At 39.2% G+C, this 20,000-nt stretch overlaps 1 pseudogene; it reads right to left on the bottom strand.

Annotated features, from left to right (window-relative positions):
* Nucleotides 1-5,368: 5,368 nt before the first annotated feature.
* Nucleotides 5,369-8,036, bottom strand: LOC138057063 (uncharacterized; annotated as a pseudogene).
* Nucleotides 8,037-20,000: the final 11,964 nt, after the last annotated feature.

The following is a 20,000-nucleotide window of genomic DNA, read 5'->3' as shown; positions in this document are numbered from 1 at the left end:
AGGTACTCGAGCAAAATGGTATTTGAAAAGAAAGTTTTACTACAGCCATAAAGGATCTACTTCAGAACGGCTGTAGCAAATTTCGAAATGTAATGATTTGTGGCCCAGCAAATTCAGGGAAGACTTTTCTGCTGAACCCTCCTACATGTCTCTACAAAACATTGTGCAATCCGGCTTGCACCTCATTTGCTTGGGTGGGAGCGGAAGAAGCTGAATGCATTTTCTTAAATGATTTTCGCTGGTCACAACAAATTATTCAGTGGCATGATTTCCTTGTTATGCTTGAAGGCCAGATGGTCCATCTGCCTGCACCTAAAACGCATTATGCTTACCCGTTTTAGTTTTAGTGGAACAGGATTTAAGCATGTTGGCTCTATACCAGAAGAGCTAACAAAATATGTCTATCGTGTATTAAATTCAAGAAGACTACAGAGTACATCTGTGTATCAGATAAAGTTCTGCACCCAATGGGCAAAATTAGGGTACTACAGGACATTGTTGTTATCTTGCAAAGGTGAATGGCCTCGTCAAGTTGTACAAGCCAGTTCTCGAGTACAAAAATAATATTTTTACTTCGTCTTCAACTGGAAATTTAATCATTTCCATCTAATTTTCTGATAGAAAATTGTTTGAAATTTACAATAAGTTTAAAAACAATACAACTAATTAGAGTTTTTCCCTAAAAAGTGGTATCAATGTTATGTGTTTACTACGTTCAAAGGCTACCACCATGTTGTTACTCGTACATTTTAAGTGCATGAAATTGTCCTTCATGATGTTCAACCAGATTCATTCAATAACAATTTTCGAGACTGGGGGTAATGCTAAATAGACTGTAAAACACACTTAATGAAATGCAGCATTGTAATACTGAATAACAACTGCATGGAAACAACTATTAAAAGTCAGGTAAATTCATTGGTGGAAGTGTCTCACTTGCTGCATGAAATTGAACCCTAACAGTAAGTGAACCCCGTTGAGGCAGATTGGCACGGTTTGCCACAAACACCCCTGGATTAGCTCTACGTGAAATCACTACTCGATCTAAGCGTTCAATTCCTGATTGAGATGGCTCATTGAAGCTTGGCAAAGCTATCAAATGAAAACGCTCATGGATGCCAGTCCAGGAGTAAAAGGGGAGATCAGGATCAATCCGTTTGTTGAATTCATTCATTATTTTAGGGAATTCTTGCTTAAATGCCTTGTGATCAAAAATTGGTCCAAGCAACTCATGGAAAAGGGCAATCATTCCTTCAACATCGTCAGTGGTACTTGCCTTGGGGTTTTCAGGGGGCAAACCTCTTGCCTCACCCTCTGATCTCCAGCTTTGCGACCAGAGCAACAATGATTTCTCTTATTAAACCTTGAATACCCTTCACTGGTCTGCAAACACGCAAAGTTATAGGTAAAATTAATGTTTTCCAAATTAATAACATTGGAAATACTTTTTGCCTGATCTTTGTTGTAAAGGTTTGTTCCTTAAAATCAAAAACCGAAAAATGCCATTAAGTCTATTCGTACAGCTGTATTGACAGTTCCCTGAATCCAAAAAAAAATGAAACGGACAACTACAGGTAGATTTATTGATGTGCCATTTCTTTATTCTCCTCATTCAAAAACCCCCAACCTTCCATTTCCCAACCCTTAAAATCCCAAGACAGGCCAACACAATTTTCTTCCCATAATGTTCGTTTGGTATAAAATGTATTAAGGTTAAAGTGAGATTCTCACCTATTGACATCCATGGTTGAGTAGTCTCTACAGTACCAATGCCAAGGCAACCAGTCCTCGAGAATCCAATCCAGCAAAGCCAGGTTGTACTTCCGTCTTTCCTTCTCAGAGAGTCCCCGTCCATCATTCGCTTTGTGCCAGTTGAAAATGATCTCAACAACTCGTGCTTCATTCTTGTGTTTGTTGCTCTGCATGAACTTAAGGACACCAATGGAGAAAAATTTCTCGCAATCAGGAACAGACTGTTTTCTTTTTCCAGTAAGGGCCTCATAAGTCATGCCACTATTTTCATCATGAAGAGCATCTCTGAAGAACTGCAGGCCTCCCTATCGATGGGATTGTCCCGGCTCTAGTGCCTGATGTTATGCGCGTCATTATGATCTTCACGCTCATGAAAGGTCTCACCATTCACTTCATTTACCTCTGGTTCTTTGAAGTTAACACCCAATGCACAGTAGTCATTTACTTTCTTGCGGTACAGGTAGGTGGCCATCAAAGACTTCTCATTTTCAGGCTTACCTTAAAGAAAAGCAAATGTAAATAATAGTAGTATACAAAAATTTGGTTTTATCAAAGGAGTTGATAATGTAAATTGCCCACCGTACAGAGATTCCAAAAGCTGACGTTTCGAGCGTTAGCCCTTTGTCAGAGCGAATCGAGGAATTATGGGTTACGTGTAGTTTTTATAGTAGAGTAGGAGCTACACTAGTGGTGGTAACATGGCAACGTGAAAAATAGGAATATATTAGTTAAATGAAAAGCATTCGTTAATACCATGAGGATTAAGGATGCCGATTTGGAAGATGAATTTTTGTTCCAGATTCTTGCGGCTTTCCGTGGTACCTAGATGTAGGGAAAGGCCGCAGATGGCCATGTGTTTTTTGGAGTGGTTAGGGAGATTAAAATGACGAGCGACTGGCTTAGATGCATCTTTGTCATTCTTCTCAAGCATTGAGACTTAGTGTAATGCTTACATTATATTATTATTATTACTTTTATTATTATGTTCATTATAATTATTACTATTAACTTTAATATAACATACCAGGCTTCCATGAATGTGGATCATAGTTAAATGGAAAGTGACTTCGTCTAAGGAGCCGAAAGACCAGATGTAAAGGAAAGTCCATCGTCCATGAGAGATTTCAGCAGAACGACTGCTGGATGTGGCACTTGAGCTTCCACTGCCCCATCTTTGAGAGAAAGCAAGAATGTATAGTTACATTTAAACTCTTTACCATTTTAATTTGGTAGCTCCAAAAATATTTTTAGACAACAGTATCTTGCTGGCCGGCACACTTTGCAATAACATTCATGCTATGGGTTCTCTGTTGCTCAAAAGTGACATGGTGCAAAAGCAATGTGTGAACCTTGAAAAACATGAGGCTTAATTGAATGGAAATCGACAATTTGTTTTCCTTTAATAATTTATAGCCACGACACTGTTGACTTGCAAACAGCCCATCACAAAGCAGAAAGTGTACAGAATCCATTATTTTTACCTTTGTTCTTGGGTGTGAGATATCTTGCTATTTGACTAGCCGGAATGGATTTGGACTTAGACTTTGCATCTGCCATCAGCTGAATTACTGAGACTGGTCTCTGGGAGCCCTTGGTCCTTAATGAGTTAAACTCTCCGTCAATTACAAAACCTAATACATAAAAAATATAATCAGTGTGCAAAGAAAGTCATGTCCGATAGCCTGGGGCTAGAGGATATTGCTATCTACCTTTTTTAGGAAAATTAAAACTGCAGAAGGGTTGTGATAAATCCTGAAAATCAAAAAGGGATTTGGGGGTACTTGAGATGATTTGTGGGCAAGGTCATGCTAGCTGTAGCTTATAATGGCATTAAAAAATATATGTACATGTATATATATAAATATTTACTATCACCCAACTAGCGGACTAATGCAAATCCTGCATTTTGATTGGATACGCTACTAGATGACTATTAGTAATAGTCCTCGCGTATGGAAAAGCGTGAAGCTTTCTTTCATTTTATTCCGGCCAAATAAATATTTCTTCAACTTGCATTCGCTAACTTTAATGTTGCCTTTTCTGTGCAACTAGTTGGGTGATACTAAAACAATTAGACCCTTCGCCCTCAAGGGCCACAGGTCAATAGCCGATTCGGGTGTGCCTCATGGGCTATTGACCCGTAAACCTTGCGGGCTATGGGTCTAATTGTTAAATATATCTAGAGAGAGCGAGAGAGAGAGAGAGAGGGAAAAAATGGCGAAGAAAACATACCCACAACTGCCATCCCCAAGTTTTCCATTTCCAACTTAAGTTCATCACGGAGTTGCCTAACTTTTGCATCTGTTATGCTCTTGAATGGCAGGGCTCTCACTGGAATGGCATAGGGCTTCATGTTCCTGCGTTCATCAGCCACCATGAAGATCATCAGATGCGTGGCCGCTTCCCTTTTTTTAGAGAACACAACTTGGGTGTACTGTGACAGACCTTTCCTTAACTGTGCTAAAGTTTGGGGAAGATTTCCTCTCTGATTAGCAGGCCCTAAACACTTGGAAATTATGCTGCTGCATCTGTTTTGCAAATCATGGTTCAACGATGTCAGGGTTTCACGAGCATTGACATCCCAAGCTAGAGAAAACAGGCTGCTCTCTGGGGTATTGCTTTGTTTCCTTTTTTTTCATAAATTTCCTTTGTTTTCCTGAGACCTGATTGCAAATACAGAATCATTTGTTAGTGTTTGCAACTCTTCCCTCAAGTCCTGGATAACAACTTCTAAGGGCTTTCTTTTTTGTAAATCAATCCCTCAAATAAAACTTATCAACTGCATGTATGTTTGGTGCAGTTGCTCCAGTTGCCCATCTCCCAAGTCTACATCCCCAGACCACTCACGGCGCAAGGATTCCATAATACTGGATCTTATATCAGAGGCATCGGCTTTAATCCACCAACGCCCATTAGGATTCCTCTGTTTTGCAGTCTTCAGTGCCTCTATCTACAGTTAATTACAGATGACAACAAATCATTCCAAGAAAAGAAAAGTAATGTCTCTATTTGAAACTAAATATGTATACACATTATTAAGTGTAGGAAGAATTATGATGAAATGTACTCTGAGGGGTCGGTGACATCCAGATCCAAACTCATGACAACATGGTATGCAATACACTGTCAGACATACTGACTGATTAATAATGATTATGGTCTACAATGAAAACAATGAATAACATAACAGTTCTTCCTAAAGCACACTGTCATGTTGTCTCATATGTAGCCCTTAACATCTGTATATATTCCTTAAAAGTCTGCAACATTGCCAAAAATGGCAACTTTGATAAAGTGCGATGATCAATGGCACAATCCAGGGGTACAAAAGCGTAACATTGGCTAAAAATAGTGATTTTTGAAATTTGCTTTTATTTGATGTGAAATAGTTCTTATTCTCATAAGGAATGTTCAGAATATAATTTTGGAGATTTCTGGTCATAAAAATAGACAAAAATCAATATTTTTACATTACCCATAATGCATTGTGGGCGTGGTCCCTTTTTAATTTCAGGTAAATAATGCACTTTTTTAGCTAAAAATTATTCACCAACCACGGCAAATCAACATTAAATCACATAGCAAGGTACAACTAAATAATGAAAAAGCAAAAGCACTAAAATACTGACATAATTTCCTGGTGTTGAGCAAGCGAGAGTTTAAAGAGTTTTTTCCTTTGCCTTCTGATCATTGTAAGTTCGCCACATATAGCTCGAACTGTATTTGCATAAACTATAGCCTTCCTCTTATCCAATTTATATGTCATGTCAATGATATTGTCCCTTAGGAAAAAGTTGCCTTCAAGAATAAATGACTCCTTCTGATAAGCTGCACCAGGACTGGAAACCTTAAGCAGATAGTAGTCAAAGCATGCATCCTCAGCTGCTGCAATGGCTACAATGCTTCCAGCCTCAACCAGATCTGTGATCCCATTTACTCTTTCTGTGTCAGCAGCATCTTGATTTTGCCTAGTTACAGGTACCTGACCATCTTGTTCGATCTCAACTTCCCGCCACCCATCAACAAAAGCAGAGTTGACACAGGAACCACTGTTTTTTGACAAGCACTCCTCGCACACACAGCTACGGTGCCTTGTGAAAACTTTGCACTGTGTTGATGTTGTTTGGACCGAGTGTACTTTCCTTATTCTCTTGACTTCTTTAAAGGAACGCCCTGGCCGTTTTCTTGTCACAGCACCTTCAACTTCTGTTGGAATGTAGAAGTACACCCGTTTCTTAAGGGTAATGCCTACAGAGCTTGATGTTGGCTGTGTAAAGTTCTCATACAAGTAGTCATAGAGATCTTTGGCAGAACCAATGGTTACCCTTCTTTGAAGTACAGCAAGAGTTGCTCTCTGCTTTACGTTAGCACCAGCTGCATCTTGATCTCCCTTGGCATGGGACGTTTCAAAGAAGTGGCGGTCAATTTGACATCCAAAATCAAAGACAACAGGAGAGATCACCAAAGGTGTGCTTAGACTTGTATTGTCCAGCACAGCCATCAATGAATTCGTGGATTTTGTCCACAGTTAGATGATGTTCTCTGAGGTAGGTTAAAAATAGGTTTTTTACATGATGAACAAAATGGTAGTCTTGGGTGTTGTCGTCTGATAGGGCGAATAAGTGCTCTTTGATGATGAATGGGTCGTCTTCAGTGCTTTCTTTTCCATCAGTTTGGAGATCTGCATGGCGGTAGAGGATGGTGACATGAAAGGACACCTTATTTGGGTCGAAGTATTGTGACTGGATTTCATCTTGTGAACGGCATGTATAGTTTTCTCAAAAAGCCATGAACGCAGATAACATGATTCAAGGGAAGGTTGGCCACAAGGCTGTCAAACTGGTCTTTCTGCCACTTAGCCATGAAGGAATGGTATTTCATTTACTGGAGTCTCTTTCGTAACCAGTGCTATTTGCCGTCGCTCTTCTCCGTTTTTGTCTATAACAGTCACATATTCGTACCTCTTCCACTTCACTAGGACATCTGTTGATTCTTCTTCCCTTGACAACTTCAGATTTCTAAGGCCACATTCTCCACACTACCGCGTCAAGCACTCTAGGCGCTGATGAATAGCTCCTTCTTCTTTCTCACACAGTGTTGAGTCAACAGCTTCACTTAAAAAATTGAAAAAGGAACCGGCGTTTCGTTGTTATTAGATTCTATTGACTTTGAAACTTCATACAGCTCTCAAATAAAATCTTGCTTTCTACATGTTTCCTGCATAGACAAGACTGCCTATCCCTTTCACTGGCTCCTTTCACAAAAAATGGCTTCCATTTCTTCAAATTTCCGCTGTTTTATTTTAACCTGCGGGTGAAGTTGCTGAAATTCTTTAAAGCACTCTGTCTGTGTCTTTTCAAGGACATGTTTTGCATGCTCCACATATTCACCCTTCCGTACTCGCTGGCGCATTTTATCCTTCTTAGACCCTGTGGGACAGCTGGCTTGATGGGTCCAGTAGTCATAGATAAGCCTTTTATCCTCCTCTTTGACTGCATCCATCCTCACTTTCCTTTTTGCCACCATCCAACATGCCTCATCTCCCTTTAAAACACGTTCTCTCTGTGCAATTCCATTTGCCACTTGTTAACGTTTTATTCCAGCGAGCTTAGCAACATGGCTCTGTTGACGGTTTTTCTTTATAGCTGACCCAAATGCTAAAGATCGTGCTACACCGTATGCTCCTCTTTCATCAGTTGGTTTCGCTGCCTTTACCCTTGCCAACCCATCTGCCAAGTCTGCCACTACACTTTTCATTGCCTCCGTATCCTGCTTGTCAGGTGATGTCTGCAAAAAACCTCGTTTTTCTAAAATTCCTCTGGTATTTGGACTTTCTGCCAAAGTTTGCACTACCTCTGCCTTTTTGCTAGGTGATTTAGGCAGGGTTGGGGTGACTACGTCCTTGGCCCTTTTTTAGGCCATCCTGGAAGGAAATGTTGACTGCGTCACACAATCCACTTCAGATTCCTGCCTTGCATTGCCGGTAAGTTTTCGGTTCTCTCGAAATTTTCGCACACGTTCCCTTGTTTGCGTTCTTTTCTCAGTTCCTCTGTCATCTTGTCTCTGTTTTTCAATCTTCTTAGCACGGACTTGGGCGCTCTTTTTTCCCGCGAATTTCTTACCTTCGAAGAACCACGTGTTGCCACTCCACAACGGCCTTTCATGTTTGTTTCACCTTGTGATGCGCGCTTTTCACATAGCCGCTTCATTCTTTCTTGAGCCGTTTCAGCGAGCTTTTCTTGATTATTTTTGTAGTATTCTCTTTTCTTTACATTCTTCTTCTCTTTCTTGTTGTTTATTCACGCGCTAATTGAATATTTATCTGCCTTTCCTGCCGTTTCCAATTCTAGTTTTGTCGCGCAAGTAGTCACGTTTCTCAGAACTTCACGTGTTTGAATTCTATTGTTTTAGGCCCTGAAACCTTTTCAAGGACCCCCCAAAAACAATCTTGAATGTTTGCGAAGGCTGTTGTATCGAAATGGAGGCATTTTCGTGTTAGAGTGAACGGACGTTTTGCTCCTGAATTCCCTGCATCGCTGGTTTCGTGTTGCTTGGTTCGTGTTACACAATGGTGGATCATGCATTTGTGTTCGGGGTTCGATCGAAATGGACATATTGGCCGCTTAAAGGGAGGAAAATAGAAACAGATTCGCAGCCGTGATGGTGTTATTATGAGAATTACGTGTGCACAGTTTCACTTCTGAAGGATGTTACCTCCTGTCGTGGAGATACAAAAGAAATAAGCAAGTGAGGCTTATTTTGGACAAGATTTAATTTGTAACAGCCTGTTCGGGGTTCGACAAATTTCAATTTATCTCCTGAGCAACTTAAGCAACCGAGTGGAAATTTTTGCTACATAAACTGTGTCTCATGAGAATCGTTCTGTAATTTGTTCGGGCTAAAAGGAGGTTTCTTTGATAAGTAATTTATCATAACATGTTTTGCCATAACGGTGAAACCGCACTGCGTGACAGAAGACATATAAGCGTAAAAATCTATATTTTCGTGCATAGTGAAGTTTTATTTACTTTATTTGTAGCTAGACATGTAAGTTGAATGCAATTAAAGATGTTTTTAGCAACAACGGAAGTCTCTGGTTGACTTAGGTGGAACAGTGAAGTAAAGTTTCATATGCCGCTTGCATTTATGTTACGCGTTACATTCGGAAATGGTGCATTTTCGGTTTGTGGGAAAAATATTAAAATCAAAAATTATTTCTCATTACATAATTTTTTACATATTGAAAGGTTTTTCTGGAAAGTTTCAACGAATTTGAACGTTCTGGTAACTGTATGGTTTGTACCCCTGGATTGTGCCACTGATCAATGTCATTAATACAAAACTGAGCTTACCTGGATGCTTGTGTCCCTGGTGAAGCCTTTTTGTTGGATTCTCCTCTGAAGCTGTCTTGATGAGAGACCAACAACACTAACCTTGGCCTGCAAACAAAGTGTGCATGTTAGGGGAGCAATTATATCATTTTGTAGTTAAGGAAGAAGCTTTCTCACATGCCATGCATTATACTTTCTTGAGCACCTTTTACGTGCATGCTTTCAATAATAATAATAATAATAATAATAATAATAATAATAATAATAAGGCAGAAATAAACTAAAATACAACCAACAACCCTTTACAAAGGCCTCAATATGACACCACACTACTGACATTGATCATAATCAGCCCACATAACCATATCATATCACCTTCATTGGATCATGCTTTGCATGCTTGTGCTTCCTGGTTCTTGAAGGTCTAGCATTGTGGAGTTGCTTTATATGGAGGTGTGAGTCAGAAGCTTGTTCAAGCTCTGCCATGTCACTAACACTCAACCCACTCCAAAGAGTAGATATTTCTGGGGATGGTTCTATGTCTTGAGTTCTTCCAGACCTTCAGTTTCCCGGACTGCCTGGGACAATAAATCACCCATCTCATCAAATGCTCTGTTGAAAATGGTTGATGTAGGCTCTTCTGATTCTTGGGTGAGAACATTATCTAAACCTTGACAAACCTGCGGCTCAAGGAAAGGTGGGACATCTCCTTCCTCATCTGAGGAATTTCAATCATAACTCCACATTGGCCCGCGGTAGGGTTTGTCCCATTTGTGACCAAAGTGAGCAAACATTGTCGTCAACCATTCAGCATAGTGCTCACGTGGGTGGAGGTTTGAAACATTATCTTTGGCAAAGAATTGGAGGTTGTGGTGGATGAGACCAAAAGGCATACAGTCAAGTGACATCCTTCCACTTCCACCAGGTCTTAATTCGCCAACACTCCTTGCAAGAAAGTAGAGTGTATTTTCCTTTCTAGCGACTTAAAGGAGCTTCCAGCCAATTGCAGAAAGTTTGCAGTTACATAACCATCATTGATGCCAACATCATGGGAAAGATGAATGCAAAAGAGGTAGGAGAGGAATTGTTCCCTCTGCAATCTCGTCATTTTTAGAAAACCATTCATCATAAGTTTAATCAAATCACCAGTAGAAATCTCTGGGGTAACGCTATTGAGAGGAGACTGGTGAAATATGGGTGATAGAGTTCCGGACAGATTGCGCAGGGGGGATTTAATAGGTGTAGAAGTTGCTTTTCTACCTGCTGCAAAACTCTCTTCCTGATGCCCTTCAAAGTAATCTATCTTGTAGAAGTCCTCTGCTTCCTCCAGTGTTCTAAACTGGTTCACAAGGTGTCGCTGCACTGTGAGGCGACAAGCCATGCCCAAAAATACAACAAAAAATTTCCATTATTGCAATTGGTAATATTAAATATCAAAACTGTATCCACACTTGGATAGGGTAGAGTAAAATGGAATATACTCCGTATTAAACGAACATCCAGAGAAAATATTGCGAGGTTCTTAAAAGTGAAAAAAGAAAAAAACCTCACTAGTTCTCTTGGGTAAACCAGAGTATTGTGCTACTGCAGCACTACAGCTGTCCCAAAAATCTCAATTCTTGTGGGTGGGCCAAACAGATGCTCCATCAGGGTCATGATATAAAGCAATAAATTGAATCACCCCAGCTAATTCTTTGTTATCCCAAGGAATGGATGCTGAAACTGAGGTGTACTGCAATGGATATTCAATTAAATTTAAAGGTATTTTGTGTACCGAAAATAATTTTGCTTTCCCCTTTCTATCAACTTATTAGAATGCCACTCCAAAAGCATAATAAATAATAGTTGCAATACATGAGGTTCACAAGGGTTTGAGGATACTCTGTTTAGTACTAAGGTTTTCAAAGAAGACAGTAAATACCGTTTTCGTCATGACATCTTGGTTAAATAACAAAGACTTCCTCGAGCGGTTTCTCTACGTTGACTGCTCCTGGACTTCTGAGGAGGCTTATCAGGAGTATTTCTCGAAAGACGCCCTAACGGCCGCTTGGACGACATATATACTACAAAAAATATATTTTTAAAGACTAATAAAAGGGGGAATGAGAAAACAAATTCTACGCAGTTATGAAAGATTGACGAACAATCGATCATGACCGCGCAAATAACTTCATAATGCTACTTAAGATGCTGCGAAATGGGAGTCACAATTCCCACACATTGGCAAACTTCAAGTGGCATTTTGACCCCTAAAACGGTGGGGCCCGCCGACCATTTCCGATACTTCAACAACAATACTAATAGATTAAGCTAACAAAATGGAGGTCAGCGGCCGTTGAACTCGGAGAAGATATAGGCTGAAAAGTAGGAAGAATAGCTCTTACTAGGCAAAGGGATTATACTCATCAAGAATAACAAAGAGCAATATCAATAGAAAACAAACATACCTTGGATTGTTTTAAGAAGTGTGGCTTGCTACAGCTGTCTCCTGAGACTTTTCCAAAAAATATAATTGGAAATCATTTGATAAACGGCAAAAATCGGCGAAAATCGAAGGGACTACGCACAAAAGTGAAAAAAAATCAGTCCGCCATGTGCAATGGTTTGATTGGACAAAATTGGTCATGTGGACTGTGTCCAACACCGCCTGTAGTGAACCGTACCATATCTCCATTTGCTGTTGTTAGATGTGCAAAATTTGCTACAAATACATGTTAGATTTTGCTTGGAATGTTAGGAAGCATTTGATAAAACAGCAAACGCTATAGTTTAGCATGCAATGGGCAAGCAATGGGTAGTTTGCCGTGAAATGAACGCCATCACTACTGGTAGTACGTCTGCTAACAGATTCCACTATCACATGGCACTAATAAACGTGAGAGGCGGGCAAGGTGGCTAATTGTTCGCAATCGTCTGGATGAGCAATACTGTGGTCCATGCTTTAAATGCCACTGACATTTATCTTGGCAAACAAGAATTGACAGCTGTGTGTGGGAGGATCAGGCTACAGTCATAGTTAATACCACAGTTCTCCGCAACAGTACTCCATATATTCCGACAAAAATGTTTTTATTTTGCTCGTCTTTGGGTTCAAATAAGCGCTTAGTAATCCTAACTTCCTTGTTCTAGGATTCCAGACTGTAAAGTTCGGTTTTAAGACCATTTACCACAGTACTCCATCGAACGAATATAAATGAGAACTTTATTACTCAATTAATCTTTAAGTTCCGGCAATAAAAGGGAGTACTGTTCAAAATGAAGGAATTTCTCTATTCCCGGGGACAAATTCATAGTCACTTACTTCACATTGTTAAATTCTATCCATAACCATTCAAGTAGTTACAAAATGTACCGCACTGGCCTCGAAAATCCCCAGATACTTGTGGAGTACTGTGTGGAACACTGTTCTGTCTTCATTTATTTACATAAGTAGATCATGATGTCGTTTTTTTGTGCCGCATAAGAAAATGCATTTATTTGATAAAACGGCAAAAAAACATAGTATAACAACAAATTTTCAGTACCAAACACATGGTTTACATGTCTTGGTGAAGTTTGAATTAAGTTTTAAGAAAACCCTTGCTAATATTATTACCATTGGGGAAGTGCAAAGAACAATACGTCGTTCTTTAACACTGAGGTCAATTGTCTTGTAAATATTTTGTACATTAGACAGGAATTGTATCTCTAGATACCAAATGTACGCTGCAATACATTTCACTGGTGGACTTCATGAAACAGAATGGGAATTTTACGATGAAGGGACTTTCAATGCCAATTTTTGTACCTCTGTGTAAGATACTGTTGTAACGCAATATTGTGTCACGGAAAAGCCCTTCCTCGGAAAAGCGCCTTTGTGAATGTGGCATATTACACATTCTGAAAATGGTGCCCAATAACAAGAACAATAAAGATAATCCATCGAACCGTAATTATGGAGAATGACAACTTCGTATTTTCCGTAAATGTTGTGTTTTACGACAAAAAACGGTTTAAAATTGTTTTCAGACAATCCTGGACAAAAGTGTTGGGAAGGTAGCATCACTTTTGAGATAGCCCCCCTCCCCCCCACCCCTTGTCAAAGTTGGACTTTGCACCAAACAAAATGGTGACTTTTCTTCCAACACTGAATATGGGGGAGGGGGGCCACAAGAGCATGCTCTTTCCTGAATAGTTCAGGCAATAGTTAGAATAATCGAATTAGGTGTGAAGTGAAGTGAAACGCGCAAGCTTCCCAACAACTTTTGACGTGATATAGAATATTTGCTGCTCTTCTTAATGCATTGGAATGCGTTTGTGTGTTCATTGTTCACATGCTTGTTGTTTTTGTGTTTATCAAGTAATTTTGTTCTGGTATTAGACGCTTAGTGTTATCTACTTATTATGGATGTTTCAATCAGCTTGGATAAGAATTACTTCATGCTTCGTTTTTACAATAGATAATGTCGATTTTGAATTACTCTCTTTAATGTTCGAGGGATTCGTTCATTCATAAAGATCAAAGCTCTGTTTATGTGGTTGACTCAGCAAAAGGCAGACATTATTTTTCTCCAGGAAACTTATAGCACGAAAGAGGTGGAAGATATCTGTAATACTCAATACAATGGTAAGAGTTTTTATTCATATGGAACCAATCACGGTTGTGGGGTGATGAATTTAATAAAAGACGATCTGGAATTTGAGTTTAAATCGTCCATTTTGGACACGAAAGGTTACATTTCGATTGATGCTACTGTGCAGGGATCTGATTTTTTACTGGTTAATATTTACGCACCAAACAAGGTTCAAGAGCAATGCGAATTTTTCAGCAGTTTAGAAAACATGTAAGAGAAATTTAATACAAGTGCTGAGCAAAAAATTGTAGTAGGTGGAGATTTTAATGTTGCTATTGATACTGATTTGGACTGTTCTGGCGGTAATCCCACAAAAAAATGATTCTGTTAAACACATTCAAGACATATCTTTAAATTTTGATTTGGTAGATATTTGGCGTGTTAGGGATTTGGTATGTAAACGCTTTCGCTGGAGACAAATCCTTTTCTTCAACGGAGATTGGATTATTGGCTCTTGAGTGACTCGTACCAGGAGGAGATAGAGCATGCCAATATAATTCTCTCTTTGAGCTCCGATCACTCAGCTATTGTGCTTCACATCAACAGTGTAGAAGAACAAAAGCATGGTCCATCTTATTGGAAATTTAATGCAAGTTTATTACATGATTCTGATTTTCGTAAGCTTATAGCTGAGAGTGTGCCAGTGTGGCGAGAGGAGTTCATTGAAGTTACTGATAAGCAAGTTCTTTGGGACTTAATCAAGTTACGATTAAGTACTGCAAAGCAAAAGCTAATGCCAGAAGACAGAATTTGACAGTAATAGAAGACTCATTAACGCAGTGCGAGGAGGATTGCAGTGTGTTTCCATCCCCTGAAAATATGGAAAAAATGGAGAATATTCGAAACGAGTATGAATTGTTTTATGACCACTTATTAAGGGGTGCGATAATACGTTCGAGAGCCACCTAGTTTGAGCAAGGAGAAAAAAGTAATAAATCTTTCTTAAACCTTGAAACCTACAAAATAATCCAAGAGTTGTATTCGTAAGGTGTTACCTAAGACAGCTTTCTTACCTTCAGCTAACTTCAAAAGAATCATGAAGGAAGTGGAAGTCTTTTATTCTAGTCTTTATAAGACTGACAATTCTAAGATCCTGGACGACGTTTCAAACTCAGTCTTACGTTCTCAGACAATCTCTAAGCGTGTGAAAGAAGATTGACGATTGCAGAGTGCTTTAAGAGTTTGCCATCTTTTCAAAGCAACAAATCCCCAGGTAATGATGGCCTTACGGTTGAGTTCTACAATGCGTTTTGGGAAAGTTTTCGAGGCCAATTTCTTTAATTAATGTACATGTCAAGATTGGATCTAAAGCCATTGCCTTGAGACTGCAGACTGTTCTCCCCAGAATAATTCACCATAATCAGTATAAACTCTCAACACCATGCCACTTGCATAGCTACCTGGATTATTGGAGTGATGACTGTTGTACCTTCCTGTCCTAAGAAGCCATTTTTTAGAAATTAACTGGATAATAAATTAATAAATGCACTGCTTTGAGCAATGATACAATGAACAAATCATCACTCTTTAGTCATCAGGTTGAGTGTGACATGTTAACTGTCCCTCTTTTTTACAGTGATATGTGTTCTCTTTCCCTCAACAATATTCTTCTTCTGTACATTATTCTTTCCTTAATCATTATTTGTACCAGTTAATTTGCATTCGCACAGTATTTCAAATACTGCTACGCTATGTTATGTGCATGTTGTTAATAAACACCTGATACAGTCTGAAAAGGTGTTAGGAGAAATAATATTTACATTTTTTACTTGCAGAAGACCTATGTAGAGAGCTATGTACACCATCCAGGCATTTATAGAGACATTTTAGGTGGGGGAGTGTACCAGAAGCAGAGCTCTAAAGTAAAGCAAGATGGTGGCTTCTGTGTTATTCCCCATTGGCATCTGGATGGCGCTCCAGCTCTTAAGTCAAAGAGTGTCTCCATATGGCCGATACAATGTTTCGTGGCAGAGCTTCCACTAGAAGTGAGATATTCCTACAAAAACATAATATTATCTGGTTTATGGTTTGGAAAGACAATTAACAATTATTCTTTGAAATGAGGTGAACAGAATATTAACTGAGCCGCCGCAAAGTAGCTCAGTAAATATTCCGCTATTTAAATCCGCAATCTAAATTGAAAGTCTGCTTGTTGAAACACTTTCACCGTTCAATTGGAATGGAAATTGAAAGTGCAGTTGGTAAAGAATCCACAAGAAATGGCAGCTCTGATTGAGGTGAGCGTTGGTTTGTTCTAAAATGGAACTTTCTTAATTCATTGATTTCAGTAACAAATTCTTTTTGTTGAGCGACCAGCCCTACAAAATAGAATTACTCCGAGTGAAACATTGTTGGCAAGAAGATTCTTTAATATTCAGCAATAATTATCTGGAAAAACGAATTGAAACACTGGTCGACAAAAGTATGAACTCTTCTCGTAAAAGTCTCAGGCCAAATTTTGTGGCCCTCTTTGTATTCTGTAGCAGAGCATCATCTTGTATTCTCAATATTTCCGATTCAGAAATGCTGGCGAGTTTACGCCAGCCATTTTGTCTTGTTTGGATCCCGCATTATTCACTCTGTAGGGAGAGAATAATACTCAATTACTTCGAGATAGCGAATCAATCAGATTTCTTGAAACACCAAGATCACTGAGTGAGTATATACTAAACCAGATATGTCTTCATTTCAACAAACATTTGTTCAAGAAGCAATTTATATTGGCTATGAGAGAACACCATGTAAGTGTAGACTTATCGTAAATGGTCAGGCTGCAAATCAAATAGCTAAAGGTCCTTCTTTAAATTTCAAGATATTTAGTGGTAAATTTGGCTGCAGCTACTGTTTACATCCTGGACAAAGACTTCCTGGACGTGGGAATGTAGCAATTTACTTACCTGGTAAATTTTCTGCAAGAAATCACATGGATTCATTGTGTCACGCTGAGCTTGCTTTATTTGAATTAAGAGGTCGATCTTTTGTGCACGAAATCTTGCAAATTCCAGAAATGCTATAGTTGGGTGGCCACGGTAAGGCATGTTGCACTGTAATTGACATCCTTGACTAATTTACCTGAACAAAAGAGAGGACATGGTCCATTGGTCTTACACTCAACATTCGTGTTGAGTCAATGTTGGCTCACTTGAAGCAGATGTTGAACGAAACAAAGGGCACCCCAGAACAGATTTGCAAGAGACTTGCCATTGCTCAAGATTCAAAGCAATACATCAGGCAACATGTTGAAAGCAATGCTGAAGCTAGGAGTTTGTGAAAGAAATGATTACCTCTTCATCACGCTCAGCCGCTCTTTAAAACTGATACATAGTTAATGATGATGAGGTCAGGTTCTTCACTTCATTGCTACATTATGTTCCACGTGTTAGTAGTCCAACAGAAGGATATGACAATCAAGAAGTCAGTGTTGACCAAAGAATGTTGAAAAGAGGGCAGGCCTACTATAGCTTGTGCTACAAAAGGAAGGCGAATTCTGTCAGCTTTTTGGTCAAGTTTGCAACAGAAGATGACATTGAATTTGGAAAAGTGCGGTTTTTCCTTAAAGAATTCTATAATGATGCATATGCTGTTGACAGAATGCTTGAGAACACACACATTAACATCTCCTCTCAGGAAATGGCACCTCCTAGAGATCCAGTTGTGCAGGGATAATGGGCTTCTGACATCCTGGGTCATCACTTTGTAGGAGTGAGATCTTCAAAGTCATTCATACTAATAAAATCTTCAAAGCTAAAGGCACAAGTGGTTCTAGCTAACATCAATGGCCAGGCTACAGAAGTATTAAAAAGCTACGAACATGATAATGTATCCTATTGCTTTGAAAAAAATCAATAACATGACATGTAACAATTTTGGTACTTTAATTTTATTGTTAGAATTGAATTCTTCTCTCACCATGAGCCAAAAGGCTGTTCAGGTGACCATATTACCCTCTTAAAGGAGAAGTTCATACCAAAATGACAATCCTTTATCCTTTTTTATCGATTAACAGAAAGTTCATGAGGAGATGAGCTTTTAACGAAAATTTCAATCTTGAAAGAGCTTTATAACTTTGTGATTGTATGAGCTCAAACTGAAGTGTTGCGGGAAGCTTGAACACTCAAACCTGTTGAGATTCCTCTTCGTATTCCAGTCGTGTCATTTTGTTCATTAACATAAATTGGTCAAATAGGTCAGACGGACGAAACACTGTTCATGTTGTTCACATTTCTGAGAAAAAAAAGGGGAAAATATGTATACAAGTTTCCTAAGCTACAGTCTTGGTCACAAAAAACATTCCCTCGGGGGGTGGGGGGGGGTAGGCTAGACCCCCCTAGGTAGTTGCTCCTTTTGCACTTGCAAGGTGCCTTGCGGCGCCAAAAATTGTCACGTCTGGTGCTTTCAGAAATATATCCGCTACTTTACAAAAGTATTGAAAACCCTGCAGGTCAATCACAGCTCCTGTCTTACGTAATGTTTAAAAAACGAGCAGGAGTGTTTTATCAGGTTTAAAACCACGAGGCGTAGCAAAGTGATTTTTGACCCGATTAAAGCACGTGCTGCGCGTTTTTTGAACGGCTTCAAAACATTCCATTAAGAGCGTGTCCCTGTAGACTCAAAACAATGGTTCAAATTGTGAGAGGTAAATATTAGCATACAAGAAAAACAAGCTATGCCTTATTAGTATTCTTTATATAAAGAATACTAACGAGGAGTGTTTTATCAGGTATAAAGCTCATCTACGTGACGTTTTATCGGTGTTTTGATAGGCTGTTAAGCTCATGAATTATTAATGAGTTTTTGAATGATAAATACACAACCTGAACAGCGTCTCCTAGCCCTAATCGGTTTGGTTGGTTATCTGTACTGTACTAACTCTAAAATTATAAATCTAGACCCTGTCTAGGGTCTTGTACGAGGATGTTCATCAAACATTAGAATCCTGAACAAGATCTTGTCAAAAACAGCAGATCCTATTAATATTTTATGACTTACCCACAGCATTTGGAGACACTGTTAAGCCAGCTAATACACAAAAGCCTATCCAGGATCCTGCAAAATGTTAGGATGCTGTTTGAGATCCTACTCCTGAACAGAATCTTCTCCTAGGTAGGATCCCAAAGGATCTTGGACAGGATTTTCACCAGGGTTATGTACGACAGTTGAAACCACCTCCAAACTAAGCATTCTCCAGCTCATGGTTTTTGTGGACCAATTTCATGGCTTGGCATAAGGTACGTATCAATATGCTTCAGACATCTTTTAATGGCAGGTCAAACTTAGGGTAATGTACAAATTAAGAAAGAAAAAGCAAGTTGTGTCCATGCCCTTGTTCTTGCCTTAACGTCTAAAAGTATACAACTTCAGTGGACACAATACAATACAATACAATACAATACAATACTTTATTGACACTCCCCAGGTGGGGCGTTTCAGTGACAATGCGACTAACAACATTTTGTTAGTGGTCCTGACATTGACCCAAAGGTCACAACCATATAATTTGTTTTGGCTAACACCCAGGGCCCGGTTCCTGGAAAGTCGATTAATCTATCCTCCGATTAGCGTCAAATCCACAATTAAATTTCTTATTCCTCGGATAACTAATCGTGGGTTAAAAAGGATTTCCTGAAAGCGAAGTTATTCCGCGATTAACTAATCCCAGATTAGTGCTAAATGAAAACCGGTTTAATGAGTTTTTCGACCGCGTGCCTCTGAAAAAATATGGCACGAAAAATTGGCGCGGATTGCAGGGTCAGTGAAGAAAACAAAATGGCGGATGTGAGGTGAACGAACTTGAAGTAAAGGAAAGGAAAAGAAAACCAAATTTCTCACCGCTTGAGATTTCCGTCATTAAAGAAAATGTAAAAAAAAAATATTGATGTGATCCAGTCAAAGCTGACGAATAATATAACCAACAAAAGAAAAAGTCAAGTCTGGGAGGAGATTATCAAGGAGGTAAATGCTGTTGGCCGAGCGAATCGCTCCGTCCAAGAAATAAAAGACAAGTGAAAGAACCTCCACTCAAAAGCCAAAAAAGAATTTAGTAATTACAAGAGAGAGTACAAGAAGACTGCCGGTGGACCTCCACCCGAGCCCCCTTCCCAGTCAAGTGAGCAAATCATAGAAAATTTTGAGGACACACCAGCCTTCTCCGGACTGGGGGGATTTGAGACTGGAAGTGGCGAAGGGCTTGGTGAGAAAGCTTATGTAAATATTTCATTGTTTTACTGGTCATGTGATTTCCTAGAAAGCTGTAGCTTTGTCCGCCATTTTGGTATGTTTTTATCTGGGAACCTTTCGTTGAGCA

This window comes from Montipora capricornis, chromosome 7 (assembly GCF_036669925.1).
Source record: "Montipora capricornis isolate CH-2021 chromosome 7, ASM3666992v2, whole genome shotgun sequence".
Lineage (NCBI taxonomy): Eukaryota > Metazoa > Cnidaria > Anthozoa > Scleractinia > Acroporidae > Montipora > Montipora capricornis.
Note: the sequence above shows the minus strand (reverse complement) of the source record. Positions and strands in the feature narration are given on the sequence as shown.